The following is a 14,080-nucleotide window of genomic DNA, read 5'->3' on the forward strand; positions in this document are numbered from 1 at the left end:
CTCTGAGATCAATGAAGGAAAAATTAGCACTTGTTAGAAAGGACACACATCACCTTTCTTTGGACACTACCGAAGGAAAAATGGAAGATATGTCTGACCTACAATCAGCCCCAAACTAGAATAGACCAAGAGAGGAATGCCAGAGCTATGCTGTCCTATATGATAATACCTTGTATTAAGAATTTGATTTGTTCTATGACTGTGTTCTTAAGTCAGACATTCTTATCTCAAAATGAATTTTCCCATTGAAATGCATTGAAATATTATTAATCTGTTCCTGTCCCCGAAAACCACTCCAATTTTTGGTTGTGTGCTTTTAAATAAGAAAATATAAAATAGAGTTTGAATAAGTTAATTGATAAAATAAGGAAAAGGAACACCCACTATGCAAATCTAGAAGAGAAAAGAAGAAGGAAGAAGATAAAAGAAATTAAAACAGATCTTGAAGGAAAATCTTTCGCTCTTGTTAGAGAAGATATTGTAGTTGGAATTTCTTTCTCTTACTTCACTTTCTTCCTATACTAAAGAATATGTATAACAATACTCCCTTCCAGTCTACATCTTCAACGATACAACAGATCCATGTATCGAATTATTTAACACGGCTCCGTAACTTACATACTATATCCTCTCATGTTCCCCATCTTTCCCTTCTTTTTTCTCTTTTTACTGTTTAGTAAAGGTAAAGGTTTTCCCCTGACATTAAGTCCAGTCATGTTTGACTCTGGGGGATGGTGGTCATCTCCATTTCTAAGACAAAGAGCCGGCGTTGTCCGTAGACACCTCCAAGGTCATGTGTCCGGCATGACTGCATGGAGCGCAGTTACCTTCCCGCACAAGCGGTACCTATTGATCTACTCACGTTGGCATGTTTTTGAACTGCTAAATTGGCAGAAACTGGGGCTAACAGCAGGAGCTCACCCCACTCCCTGGATTTGAACCACCAGCCTTTCAGTCAGCAAGTTCAGCAGCTCAGTGGTTTAACCCGCTGAGCCATCGAGGGCTCCTTTTACTGTTTATTTGAGTTATTTTTTTCTTTTTTGAAAACAAAATAAAACTTATTTTCCAAAAAAAATCAAAGTAGTAGTTGGCAAATAATATTAAAACTATATAATTAAAAACAGCTATGAAATACAACAATTAAAAGTATTGATGCAGCAGAGTCCTTTGACTCTTTTCCCTGCCTATTTTACCATTTAGGGTGATGGCCAGGGCCGGCCGGAGATATTTTTAAATGTTAAGCGGGGGTGCTAAAAAGCGCCCCCGCCACCGGCCCCGCCTCCCACGCCCTGGCCCCGCCCAGCGTGCCCTGGCCCCGCCTCCCACGCTGTGTGGGAGGCGGGGACAGGGCGAATAGTGCGGGGGGCGGGGCCAGAGTTAGCCCCGCCCCCCGCCCAGCGTGCCCTGGCCGCGACCAGGAAGTAAGGCCCGAATGGCCTAGCTGTGCTGTGCGCGTGCGCACAGCACAGCTAGGCCATTTTGCCCTTAGTCAACAAACTAAGGGCAAAAATGGCCTATCTGGCAGTGCGCATGCGCACAGCCAGATAAGCCATTTTTGCCCTTAGTTTGTTGACTAAGGGCAAAATGGCCTAGCTGTGCTGTGCGCACGCGCACAGCACAGCTAGGCCATTCGGGCCTTACTTCCTGGTCGCGGCCGCCGATCGCCCGGGCGGCCGGCGGCCGCGACCAGGAAGGGCCAAATGGGCTATCTGCGCTGTGCCCGTGCGCACAGCGCAGATAGCCCATTTGGGCCTTACTTCCTGGTCGCGGCCGCCGGCCGCCCGGGCGATCGGCGGCCGCGACCAGGAAGTAAGGCCATTTTGCCCTTAGTCAACAAACTAAGGGCAAAAATGGCCTATCTGGCAGTGCGCATGCGCACAGCCAGATAAGCCATTTTTGCCCTTAGTTTGTTGACTAAGGGCAAAATGGCCTAGGTGTGCTGTGCGCACGCGCACAGCACAACTAGGCCATTCGGGCCTTACTTCCTGGTCGCGGCCGGCGATCGCCCGGGCGATCGCCGGCCGCGACCAGGAAGTAAGGCCCGAATGGGCTATCTGCGCTGTGCGCACGGGCACAGCGCAGATAGCCCATTTGGGCCTTACTTCCTGGTCGCGGCCGGCGATCGCCCGGGCGATCGCCGGCCGCGACCAGGAAGTAAGGCCCAAATGGCCGTGCTGTGCGCGTGCGCACAGCACACCTAGGCCATTTTGCCCTTAGTCAACAAACTAAGGGCAAAAATGGCTTATCTGGCTGTGCGCATGCGCACAGCACAGATAGGCCATTTTTGCCCTTAGTTTGTTGACTAAGGGCAAAATGGCCTAGCTGCTTGTCGCGGTTTGGCGTGGGCGCGGGGATTGAAGCCCCGCGGGCCCGCGCCAACACCGGAGGCGTCGGTGGCGCTACGGGTCGCTGTCGACGCCTCGACAGCGCCCCTAGCGGCCAGCGCCCGAGGCGGCCGCGTCAGCGGCCTCGTAGTAACAACCGGCCCTGGTGATGGCCCAGAGTCTTCTAAACCCCAAATGGACTAACATAGCTATCAGCAAATTGAGAAAAATGTTGCTTTTGTTAATGTAAAGTTTTGGGATTATAAACATTTCTGCTCTGTTTCACAAGTTGGTCATCTTTTAGTGCTACCTAACTACAACTTCATTTGTTACTGGGATTCTAGGAGATATATGTATTAATATTATTAATATCATAATTACATCTACACTTGCCTGCTGCTTTATTCTTGTTCTGCGTATCCCTGCTATCTTACATGTATAAGCACAACAACCACAGAGTGGCACTGTCCAAGAAGTTTTAATGTTTGAGAAAGAAAATGCATTCTGCTGATTCCAAGTTGTCTCAATGATGGACTGTCGTTCTATATAACAAAGCATAGATGGACATTTGTATCCTTCCAGAGGCTGTTCAGTGTCAGCTCCATGCCCTTCAAAATTTCACTTACATTTATTGGTTTGCTTTAGTTGGCTGAGAGGGATGTAAAGGAGTACAAATATTTGTATTCTTTTTTCTTTTTTATTGGAGTCTTTTTGTTTTGGGTTGTTGTGTGTTTTCTGGGCTGTATGGCCATGTTCCAGAAGCATTCTCTCCTGACCTTTCGCCCACATCTATGGCAGGCATCCTCAGGGGTTGTGAGGTATATATCTTTTTGTTTTATTTTCTATTTTAGTACCTGTGCTTTGTTCTTTATATTTTAATTTGCTGGATTTAAGTTACTTTTTAAAAAAATCTTATATATATATTAGATTATTATTATTATTATTATTATTATTATTATTATTATTATTATGCTTACATTATAATAATGAAATGTATGGGAACACAACATATCAGATGAAATTCTTTCATAGATATACAGTAGAGTCTCACTTATCCAACATTCGCTTATCCAACGTTCTGGATTATCCAACGCATTTTTGTAGTCAATGTTTTCAATAAATCGTGATATTTTGGTGCTAAATTCCTAAATACAGTAATTACTACATAGCATTATTTCGTATTGACCTACTTTTTCTGTCAAATTTGTTGTATAACATGATGTTTTGGTGCTTAATTTGTAAAATCATCACCTAATTTGATGTTTAATAGACTTTTCCTTAATCCCTCCTTATTATCCAACATATTTGCTTATCCAGCATTCTGCCAGCCTATTTATGTTGGATAAGTGAGACTCTACAGCAGGGGTCCTCAAACTTTTTAAGTGGAGGGTCGATTCACAGTCCCTCAGACTGTTGGGGGGCCAGACTAGGATGAAATAGTCCAAAATTGGGATTGTTGTTGTTGTGTACCTTCAAGTCATTTCAGACTTAGGTCAACCCTAAGTCTAAAGTTTAGGACAGAGGCCAGGTCAATGACCTTGGAGGGCCTTAGTTTGGGGACCCCTGATCTAGACGATCTCATAAGACCATAGGCAAGCAAAGAGACCCCCAAAGACCATCTAGATGGTCTCATTAGTCCATCGGAAAGGAAAGGGACCCCCAAAGGCCATCTAGATGATCTCATCAGGCCATCTGAAGACCATAGATAAGGAAAGGGACCCTCAAAGACCATCTAGATGGTCTCATAAGTACATTGGAAAGGAAAGGGACCCCCAAAGGCCATATAGACAAAATTTAGGAAAGGGGCCACGTAAATGACCTTGGAGGGCCGCATCTGGCCCCCGGGCTTTAGTTTGGGGACCCCTGCTCTACAGTATGTATATATATATATATATATATATATATATATATATATATGCCAATTCTCTCATACCAGAAGCGACTTGCAGTTCCTCAAGTCACTCCTGATACGAAAAATTATAATTATAATTATTATTTCTTACTCGTCTCTCCTCGTGGCTCAAGGTGGGCCACAGCACAGTCAAAACACACAAACATTGCAAAAATTCTAAACACACATATTAAAATGTAGTTTTATAAAAGTTACATGCAAATGTGAGTAGATCAATAGGTACTGCTCCGGCGGGAAGGTAACGGTGCTCCATGCAGTCATGCCGGCCACATGACCTTGGAGTTGTCTACGAACAACGCTGGCTCTTCGGCTTAGAAATGGAGATGAGCACCAACCCCCAGAGTCAGACATGACTGGACTTAACGTCAGGGGAAACCTTTACCTTTACCTAAAAGTTACATATTAAAATATATTTCTATAAAATACATATTAAATGTGTCCGTATTTCTTATTAAAGGCTTGGTTTAATCCCTAGTTTGGTAATAAAACTGAATGACTGTGTTGCGAGATGATGCATTGTCTAAAAAGGTGTGTCACAAATGTGAAATGTTTGGAAAGCTCTGCCCTAGAGGCTCAGTTTTTGGCTTTCTTCTTTTAAAATGGAGGGCTGCCTCACAACACAGAGAAGGAGGCTTCAACAAAGCTCACAGCCCCTGTTTGTTTTTTCCCCACTGGTTATAAGGAGGCATCACTACAGACTATTTTTTTTCAGGAACATAGAAACACTGGCAAATATTTCAGCAAAAATGTTGGAAACAGAAAAAAAGGGTTAATATGAAGGCAGAATTCACCACAGCTGTGTTCCCTGGATGATCCCAGCCATGAGAGGAATGCAGCTGAAGGGAGGACCTTCCTTGCCGGAGGGAATGAATGGCCCAGGAAAAACCTTCCCAACGCTTCTCACCAAACATCGAAAGCCTGGAACAAAGTCTCTGGGAGGCCGTGACTGACTTAAAAGGTTGAGAAATCCAGGTTTTTGCCAACTCTTCCTCATTTCTCTTCAGGAACCCAGTTTTGCTTGTCCCTCAGAAATGTTGACTGGAACTATTCAGTTTGGAGGAGACTCACAATCTTGGAGCTTGTTTGCTTTCAAAATGGTGCCTGGATTGGGCCTTGGAAATGAGACTTTCTAAGGACTCAGGTGAAAAGGGATAAACTGGATGCGTTTTTTTAAAAATTCAATGGGAGTAGGCTATTTGCAATCTAGTATTTCCAAATAGGCCATTTTCCCAAGAAATACAGATTTGTGTGTGGAAAAAGAGGGGTCATATATGTAAACATGGAGCCAGTGAGGCAAAGTGGTTTGAGCACTGGCTTATTATTATTATTATTATTATTATTATTATTATTATTATTATTATTATTATTACAGTAGAGTCTCACTTATCCAAACCTCGCTTATCCAACATTCTGGATTATCCAATGCATTTTTGTAGTCAATGTTTTCAATACATCGTGATATTTTGGTGCTCATAAAAACAGTAATTACTACTTGGCATTACTGCGTATTGAACTACTTTTTCTGTCAAATTTGTTGTTAAACATGATGTTTTGGTGCTTAATTTGTAAAATCATAACCTAATTTGATGTGTAATAGGCTTTTCCTTAATCTCTCCTTATTATCCAACATATTCGCTTATCCAACGTTCTGCCGGCCCGTTTATGTTGGATAAGTGAGACTCTACTGTATTTGCAATCTAGTATTCCCAAATAGGCAATTTTTCCAAGAAATACAGATTTGTGTGTGGAAAAAGAGGGGTCATAAATGTAAACATGGAGCCAGTGAGGCATAGTGATTTGAGCACTGGATTATTATTATTATTAATATTATTATATCCCATTTAAAGGAGACTCAATGACTAACTATACTAAAAACAATGCAATTCACCATTTAAAACCGAACATGTAAACGCTAAAATTAATCATAGAACTACCATGTTTCCCTGAAAATAAGATAGTGTCTTATATTATTTTTTGCTCCCAAAGATGCTCTAGGTCTTATTTTCAGGGGATGTGTTATTTTTCTATGAAGAAGAATTCACATTTGTTGTTGAACAAAAAATGAACATTTATTATATACTGTAAGTAGTTGTCATCACAAACCAGCATAACCAGACCAACTGTGAATCCTATCAAGAATGTCTTGTTACTACCATTATTTCCATGTACAACACTCTATGGTATGTACATTTACCGATCCTGCATGTTGTGGTGTTCTGTTCATTGGGCATGCTCCCAAACAAAAACTTTGCTAGGTCTTACTTTTGGGGGAGGCCTTATATTTAGCAATTCAGCAAAACCTCTACTAGGTCTTATTTTCTGGGGATGTCTTATTTTAGGGGAAACAGGGTAGTAAAAATAAATAGTTAAAGTTGCATAAAACTATTTTTTTCCCTGTCAGGAGCGACTTGAGAAACTGCAAGTCGCTTCTTGTGTGAGAGTATTGGCCGTCTGCAAGGACGTTGCCCAGGGGACACCCAGATGTTTTGATATTTTTACCATCCTTCTGGGAGGCTTTTCTCATGACCCCACATGGAGCTGGAGCTGATAGAGGGAGCTCATCCACGCTCTCCTCAGGTGGGATTCAAACCTGGCAACCTTCAGGTCAGCAACCCAACCTTCAAGTCACAAGGCTTTAACCCACTACGCCATCGGGGGCTCCAATAAAACTATTTAAAACTATTAACTATTAAAAACTATTGTATTATTGAGTTGCTGTGAGTCTTTCGGGTTGTATGGCCATGTTCCTCAAAGGTTGTGAGAAATACCTCACATATCTCATACCTCACAACCTTCAAGGATGCCTGCCACAAATGTGGGTCAAATGTCAGGAGAGAAAGCTTCTGGAACATGGCCATACAGCCCGAAAGACTCACAGCAACCCAGTTATTCCGGCCATGAAAGCCTTCGACAATATATTTTATTATTATTATTATTATTATTAGTAGTAGTAGTAGTAGTAATAGTACTGTTCTATTACCCAGGCAGACTCCAAAAAGGGGCCTAGTCAGAGAAGGATAGTCCATTTTATGGGGTGTGGATTTGAAGGAGGAAAACCATTTCCCTCGTTTTCGCTAGTTATTTCCTCCCCCTTTCCCATATCATAAGCAATGTTTGTTTCAAGGATGGTGACATGGGTGGGGGGAATAACAGAAACATGTTTTAACATCTTCAACCCACCCTCCACCCCATAAAATGGACTATCCTTCTCTCTCTTGCGCCCCCTAATGCCCTTTGCCCAGATAATGGAACAGTACCTTATTAGATTATTATTATATTCATCTCCCATTTCCCACTCTTATTGGAGACTCAGCTACTAGCAATACTAAAAACAACGCAATTTTCCATTTAAAACCTACAACATATAACACTAAAATAGAATTAACCATAAAACTATTAAAAATAAACAGATAAAATCATATAAAACAATTAGAAATTATTAACTATTAAAACTATTGAGTCTAGAGACCAGAATTCGAATTTGCGCTCACCTATAAAACTGACTCTATGACCTTGGGCAAGCGACACTCTCTCAGCCTCTGAGGAGGGCAGTAGAAAACCTCTTCTGAGCAAATTTTGACAAGAAAACACAGCAATGCGTTTGTCTTAGGGTCTCCAAACAAAATGAAGAGAACAACAACCAAGCCTTTAATGGAGGAATGGCAAGAAGTAACATCTCCAGGTTTCTTGAACATAATGCCTATCAGTTTCAGTCACCATGCTCAATGGTAAGTTCTTCATTTGATTTTTATTCCTGCCTTTCTCTCAAAATGAGATGCAAAGTGGCTTACACTATTATTTCCTGCCTTTCTCACAGTATGGGACTTGAGACTCCCATACTGGGAGAAAGGCAGGATATCACTGTTGGAATGATATGTGGAACAATTTAGTTTAAAGCAATAATTTATCTAATTAAAGAATTACTTTTGAAACATTGATTTAAAGTACTTAAAATGCATATTGTTACTGTATATAATAAGTATGTAAGCAGCAATCCCAGTTGTATAGGAAATGTCATTCAGATATAAAACAAATATATTTCCCTGGGTGGAAATTAGGATAGAAGTCAATGAGTTAAAGGATAAAGGCCTGATTTAATAAAATATGGAGTGGTCTATAAGGACGATAAGAAAGAGCAAAAGCTCTCCCCCAATGTTGGGGTCCCGAAAACAATAACAAATGTTTTCTGAATGTCATGTAGTATCTATTTTAGACATTTGCATGAATCTGTTGTACATTGTTTACAGTAGACTCTGCAGAAGATGCTTTAGCTGTTGCTGATTTGTTATCAGTAAATGTGTTTTTTTAACTGTTTTATATACCTATAATCTTGGGATGACTTAAATATTTCTCAGGCCAAAAGGAGTCACAACTGAAAAAGTTTAAGAAAACCTGGACTATAGTACTCCTAAGAAAACGTTTTCATAGGAAAGTATTAGGATAGCTCAAAACAACTGGATAAAAAAACTGATTTGGAGCACAACTTCCCTGTAATGAGCCTCCCTCGAAGAGTTGTCAGATATGAATTAATGCTATAGATCCTACAAAATGCTATAAGGTGTGCCTGCTTGTCTGCACAAGTAGCTACACTCCTCCTCCCCGCTGCTGCCTGATTGACAAACGCGAATATATCTCCACAAATGGTTGATAGGATTGCATACCTTAAAAACAATTCCTAAATAAAATCTAATCTTTCAGGAGCAAAGCAAATTGACACTTGACAATAATTTATGCAGGAACTTGGCTTTGCCTTCTATGGTTAGTGGTTGTTTGGCTTTATCCTCAGTATGTTCTAGAAATGAAGCCAGTACCCAGAGCCACCCACTGGGTGTGCCTGGCAGCCATGGGGCTGAGATGCCAACCACTGGAATGCATTTAGTGTACAATTTTTTTTCAGATGGTGGCTAGGCTTCCTGGCCAGTCATAAGCAATGGCTCTCCTCCAAACTCTTGTCTGGCTCCAGTACTTAGCTCTGGGGAAGTTCTGGAGCTGATTCACAATCAATTTACAGATGAGCTGTCTCACCATTCCAGGGATCATTTTCCTGTATAAATCCCAAGAAGATACATGTACAGAGCAAACTTTTGTATGAAAAATAAATAAAGAAAAAATAACTGATACACATAGTTCTTCTGAGAACATCTGCATGGTGGATAGAGGCTAAGCATACACAAGGGGCTGTCATATGCAATGGTCCAGTAAACAATATTTAAATATTATACCCACTGGCAAATGATTAAGCATTTTACTTTGATCTACATAAAAAGGCCACTCTCTGGAGTATTTTGCAGCACGTTTTTGCTTGAAGCAACGTCTATTTGGATTTCCTTTCAGCAGAAAAGGTTTGCCTTGTGACCACTATCAAAGTTTACTCAACTTCTCTGTACTGATTCTGGGAGACATTCAACAGGAACATCAGATTGCAAAAGGCTCATAGCTGAGCTGGAAAGGACTTGCTTTGCATTACTAATATGGGACAGCTGCATTTTTCACAGAAATTATAGCATCCAAATAGAATATATAATAGGAAATATTAGGAAGAGTGGGCATCTACTGCTATAGGAATTTAGCACTAACCATAACTGTGTAACAGTTATGTCCTGATACAAGTAATTAAATAATAAAAAGTCAGGAAAATGTACATGTATTAAAAAGTTAGGCATTCAAAAATGTTGAGAGGCTTCATTTGAAATTCTTATCTCCCGTGCCCTCGTACAATAGTTTTTGAAATATATTCTGGGGGGAAACTTTGTTGGTTTCAGGGTGGGTAATGAAAAGAGACTGAAAAGGGAAGAGCTTTTTTAAAGGTAACTTATCTACTACTAGTACTGATGTTCCCTACAATACACAGGTGTTTCATGTTTTTGAATACATTCTCACTTCATTGGAACTGTGTATATAAACTCTTGAATATCTCCCGTAGTTTTGAGCAAGAAATCCATGTCAGACACAGGAGTTCCCTGAGCAGAAAATCCAGCAGAAAAGGGTGGAGGGAAAGAATTGGGTTTTTCCATTGTGTGTATGTGCCCTCATGTCACCTGTTCTCTAACGGCAATCCCATGCATTTCATAGGGTTTTCTTAATCAATTTTTTATCGTGTCAGAAGCAAATTGACAATATACTGCAAGTCGCTTCTAATGTGAGAGAATCGGCTGTCTATAAAGATATTGCCCGGGAGACGCCCAGATGTGTTACCATCTTGTGGGAGGCTTCTCTCATGTCCCTGCATGGGAATCTAAGGTTGACAGACGGGAGTTCATCCCATCTCTCGCAGATTCGCCCAATCTTCAGGTCTTCATGTCAGCAGTTCAGCTGGCACAAGGGTTTAACCCATTGTGCCATCACAGCTCTTCCTTAATCAATGAATACTCAGGAGATGGGTTTGCCAATGCCCCCCTCTGAAATATAGTCTAGATGATCAGTTATTAGTTGCCAGTCTCATCTCCAAGGATCCAAGCATTGACCCTGTTTAGCTTCCAAGATCAGACAGTATTTGGCGACTTGTCTCAAAAAATATGTGTATGTTTTGTATATTCTATTTGCCCTGTTTCTGGAAATTCCCAACAATTGCTGCCACATTTTATTCCCACACTAATTTCAAATTCTTTTTCATTCCAAGACCTGTCAGGAAAAATATTATTGCATTGCTGTGAGTTTTCCGGGCTGTGTGGCCATGTTCCAGAAGCATTATCTCCTGACGTTTCGTCCATAGTATTACACCCAAAAAAATTTTGCACTATGACACTATAAGTCTATCCCAAGTTTTGTAATGAAAGAGAGGGGGATTTTTGGCCATCAAATCATAGGACCATCTCAGCAAACCATGTCCCATTTTTAAAAAATGTTTGGAAGTGTCCCAATGCAAATTCAAAAAATCGCTACAGCCATCACCACCACAAAATAAAAATAAGTGGGTGCAGCAATTATTAAAAACCTGGCAACATCCAAGGAACTCAATTACGACAAATCACACTACTTTAGACCAATCCAGAAAAGCTCAGAAACCCATGTGTGGGTGGTAATAAAATGTTGACGCTGATGCTATGATTTGGCAGAAAAAAGTCCAGGGCGACGGAACTGTTGTTAAAATATTGGGTGCGGGGTGTTAAAAAAAAAACCTACAGAAACAAATATTTCACAAGAATCTCCAGGCCATATTTGTCCTGTCTGGAAAAGACCATAGATCAAATATAAACTGATGTGGTGCTATCGATTAGTGTCCTAGAATTCCATTAATGTGCCCTCAGATAAATACAGACCAGCACTTATTCCTAAAGAAGGCATCAGGAACCTGAGGTAGGAAGCAAAGTTCTGCAAAAGGATTCCTACACAAATAAAGCATGGGTCTACTACCCTATACATAATATGTGGGTTTCCAGATGTTTTTGGACAATTACTCCCATAATTCCTCATTCTTGCTTTTGCTGTCTGGGAATAATGAAAATCACATCTTGAGAACTTCTGACACGCAGTCTCCTTCCCTCCTTCTCACATTCATTGTATATTCTTGGAGAAAATCTGAAAGAGATGCATTTATGCATAATTTGGATAGAGTCATAGTCTAGTTGTAGACTAGGGCTAATGTAGAAAACTAGGATGACATACTTAACAGAATTGTGTTCCATAGCATACAATGGACTTACTTCCAAGTAGGCAAGTATAACAGTACATGATAAAGCAATTTTATGTTAGCATTCATAAGATTCCTTCTAATGTTTTCAGTGGTTACTAAAAACACACGTAACTCTCAGAACCTGCTACTACAAGCAGTGTTCAAGGAAAAGGATTACCGTAACGTATTGTTTCTGAATCACAGAAATATCTTCTGTTTAACTAGACTAGTGTACATTCTTTTAGGGCATCTCTACCTTAAACTCAAACTTGTCTTCTGGAGAGAAGCCAATAACTAAATATGGCTCTGTGCAAGGCATGCAATTGCATAATTGTAAATGGTGGGTGTTTTACATTCTAAAGCATCTGATTCTGGCTACTGTTGGGTACATGACTGAAGACAAGATGGTCTGAACATGCATAGCAAGCCTTGCATTCCTGTGTGCCTGTATAATTCACTGAAGTATGTAGAAAGTGAAAAAGCCAGGAGTGTTAATACTTGCTGGGTTTTTGCAATGTATAAATTAAGACACCGCAACCATTTTCTCTTGGGCATTGGGTTCACATATGACAACAACTCCAAATGCACCAGACCTGATTTTTTTTCCATATAGAGCAGAAAGAAAAACTAAACAACATGACCTTTCTTGATTTTTCTTAGCTAAACTTTAAATTATATAAATTTAGTTTGACATGATGCATTCTTTAGCTAGATATTGGGTCATGAGAGAAGCCTCCCACAAGGATGGTAAAAACATTTTTAAAAAAACATCCGGGTGTCCCCTGGGCAACGTCCTTGCAGACGGCCAATTCTCTCACTCCAGAAGCAACTCCGGTTGCTCCAGACACGAAAAAAGCTAGATATTTTATTCACCATTGCTCTGAATTCCATATTAAGATAGCTTAAGGATTTCATCCAAAATATTTAGTGCTATGTTTGATATTTATTGCATGAAGAAAAGGAGATGCCACTTCACCTATTCTTTTTCTCATTCTAGATACAATTGAGGCTTTGGTCTTCAACGCTGTTTTGCTGATAAGATAGCAAATTGGGGCTGGGGAAACTGATTCAAACTGGGTTCAAATTTCTACTGATAATGAAACTCGCCTCATCACATTAACCAAACTTAACTTACCTCATCACATTAACCAAAATCGGCGGCATATGCCGGTTCCTCTTCACTTGCCCCACATAGCCCACTGGCTCTCATCCTATGACATAAAGCTACTTTCGGCAGGGCTCCATGGTGCAAAAGGAGAGGAACTGGTACTATAGATTATATTTCGGAGAAGGGAACTGGCAAAGCCACCTCTGAGTATTCCTTGCCAAGGAAAACCCTATGAAATTCATTCGTCGCTATAAATTGACAGGCAACTGGAAGGGACATATGCGCACATACACAAACTATTATTTGTAACTAGTGACTTCCAGTCTTTTCATTACTGGGACTTGTCTTATAGATCAGTGGTTCTCAACTTGTGGGCCACGGCCCAGCAGTGGGCCACAAGAATGAAAATCCGTTCTACGAATCACCTTCCTCTTAATTTATTTATTTTATTTCTGCTCCTTTCCACTGAGCTGACCATTGCATTGGATAGACCACATCACCTCTGGATTATTAAATATGGTTTTCTGTGTGTGAGTAGATGGTGACTACCGGATGGCATATGTTCTGTATCAGAAACTAGAGCTGATGTGATCTATCCAATGCAATTTTCTGAATCAGCACCCCAAACAACCAAACCAAATCCAAAGTTGGCCAAAAACTTATTCGTAATCCTTTTGGTACTAATGTTGGAGAGTGGTCCCTGGTCAAAGTGGATCCTGGTCAAGTGGGCCCTGCTCAAAAAAAGGTTGGGAACCACTGTTGTAGATGTACAGGCAGTCCCCAAGTTACAAACAAAATAGGCTCTGTAGGTTTGTTTTTAAGTTGAATTTGTTTGTAAGTCAAGTGTAACTCCAGCTGTATATGTGTAAGCTTTGGATAGCATAAAGAAGAGTTAACACCCCTGTTGTGAAGTCTTGGCTCTGCCTTTCCTCTCCTTTGTTTAGGTTCCCCAATAGTATAGATGCCTCCATTTGTATTAGGTTTTGGGTGGAGCTTAAAAAAAAACCCGAGAGGCCAGCCTTAGTTGATTTAGTCCTTTTGCCTGCACAGAGCTTTCTTACTAGGCCCTCTTTTCTTTCTGCAATAGAGCTACAGAGTTTAGAGGACTGGATATTGTCTGGAAA

General features: G+C 40.7%; 1 long non-coding RNA gene across 1 annotated transcript in view; it reads left to right on the forward strand.

Moving 5' to 3' along the window:
• The first annotated feature begins 4,848 nt into the window (after nucleotides 1-4,848).
• Nucleotides 4,849-14,080, forward strand: part of LOC107982979 (uncharacterized) — a 48,889-nt gene continuing 39,657 nt past the window's right edge. The window contains exons 1-2 of the long non-coding RNA XR_009999834.1: nucleotides 4,849-5,194; nucleotides 7,847-7,964. This is a non-coding gene — a long non-coding RNA (uncharacterized LOC107982979). The remainder of the gene's footprint in view (nucleotides 5,195-7,846; nucleotides 7,965-14,080) is intronic.

The sequence above is a fragment of the Anolis carolinensis genome, chromosome 6 (assembly GCF_035594765.1).
Source record: "Anolis carolinensis isolate JA03-04 chromosome 6, rAnoCar3.1.pri, whole genome shotgun sequence".
Taxonomy (NCBI): domain Eukaryota; kingdom Metazoa; phylum Chordata; class Lepidosauria; order Squamata; family Dactyloidae; genus Anolis; species Anolis carolinensis.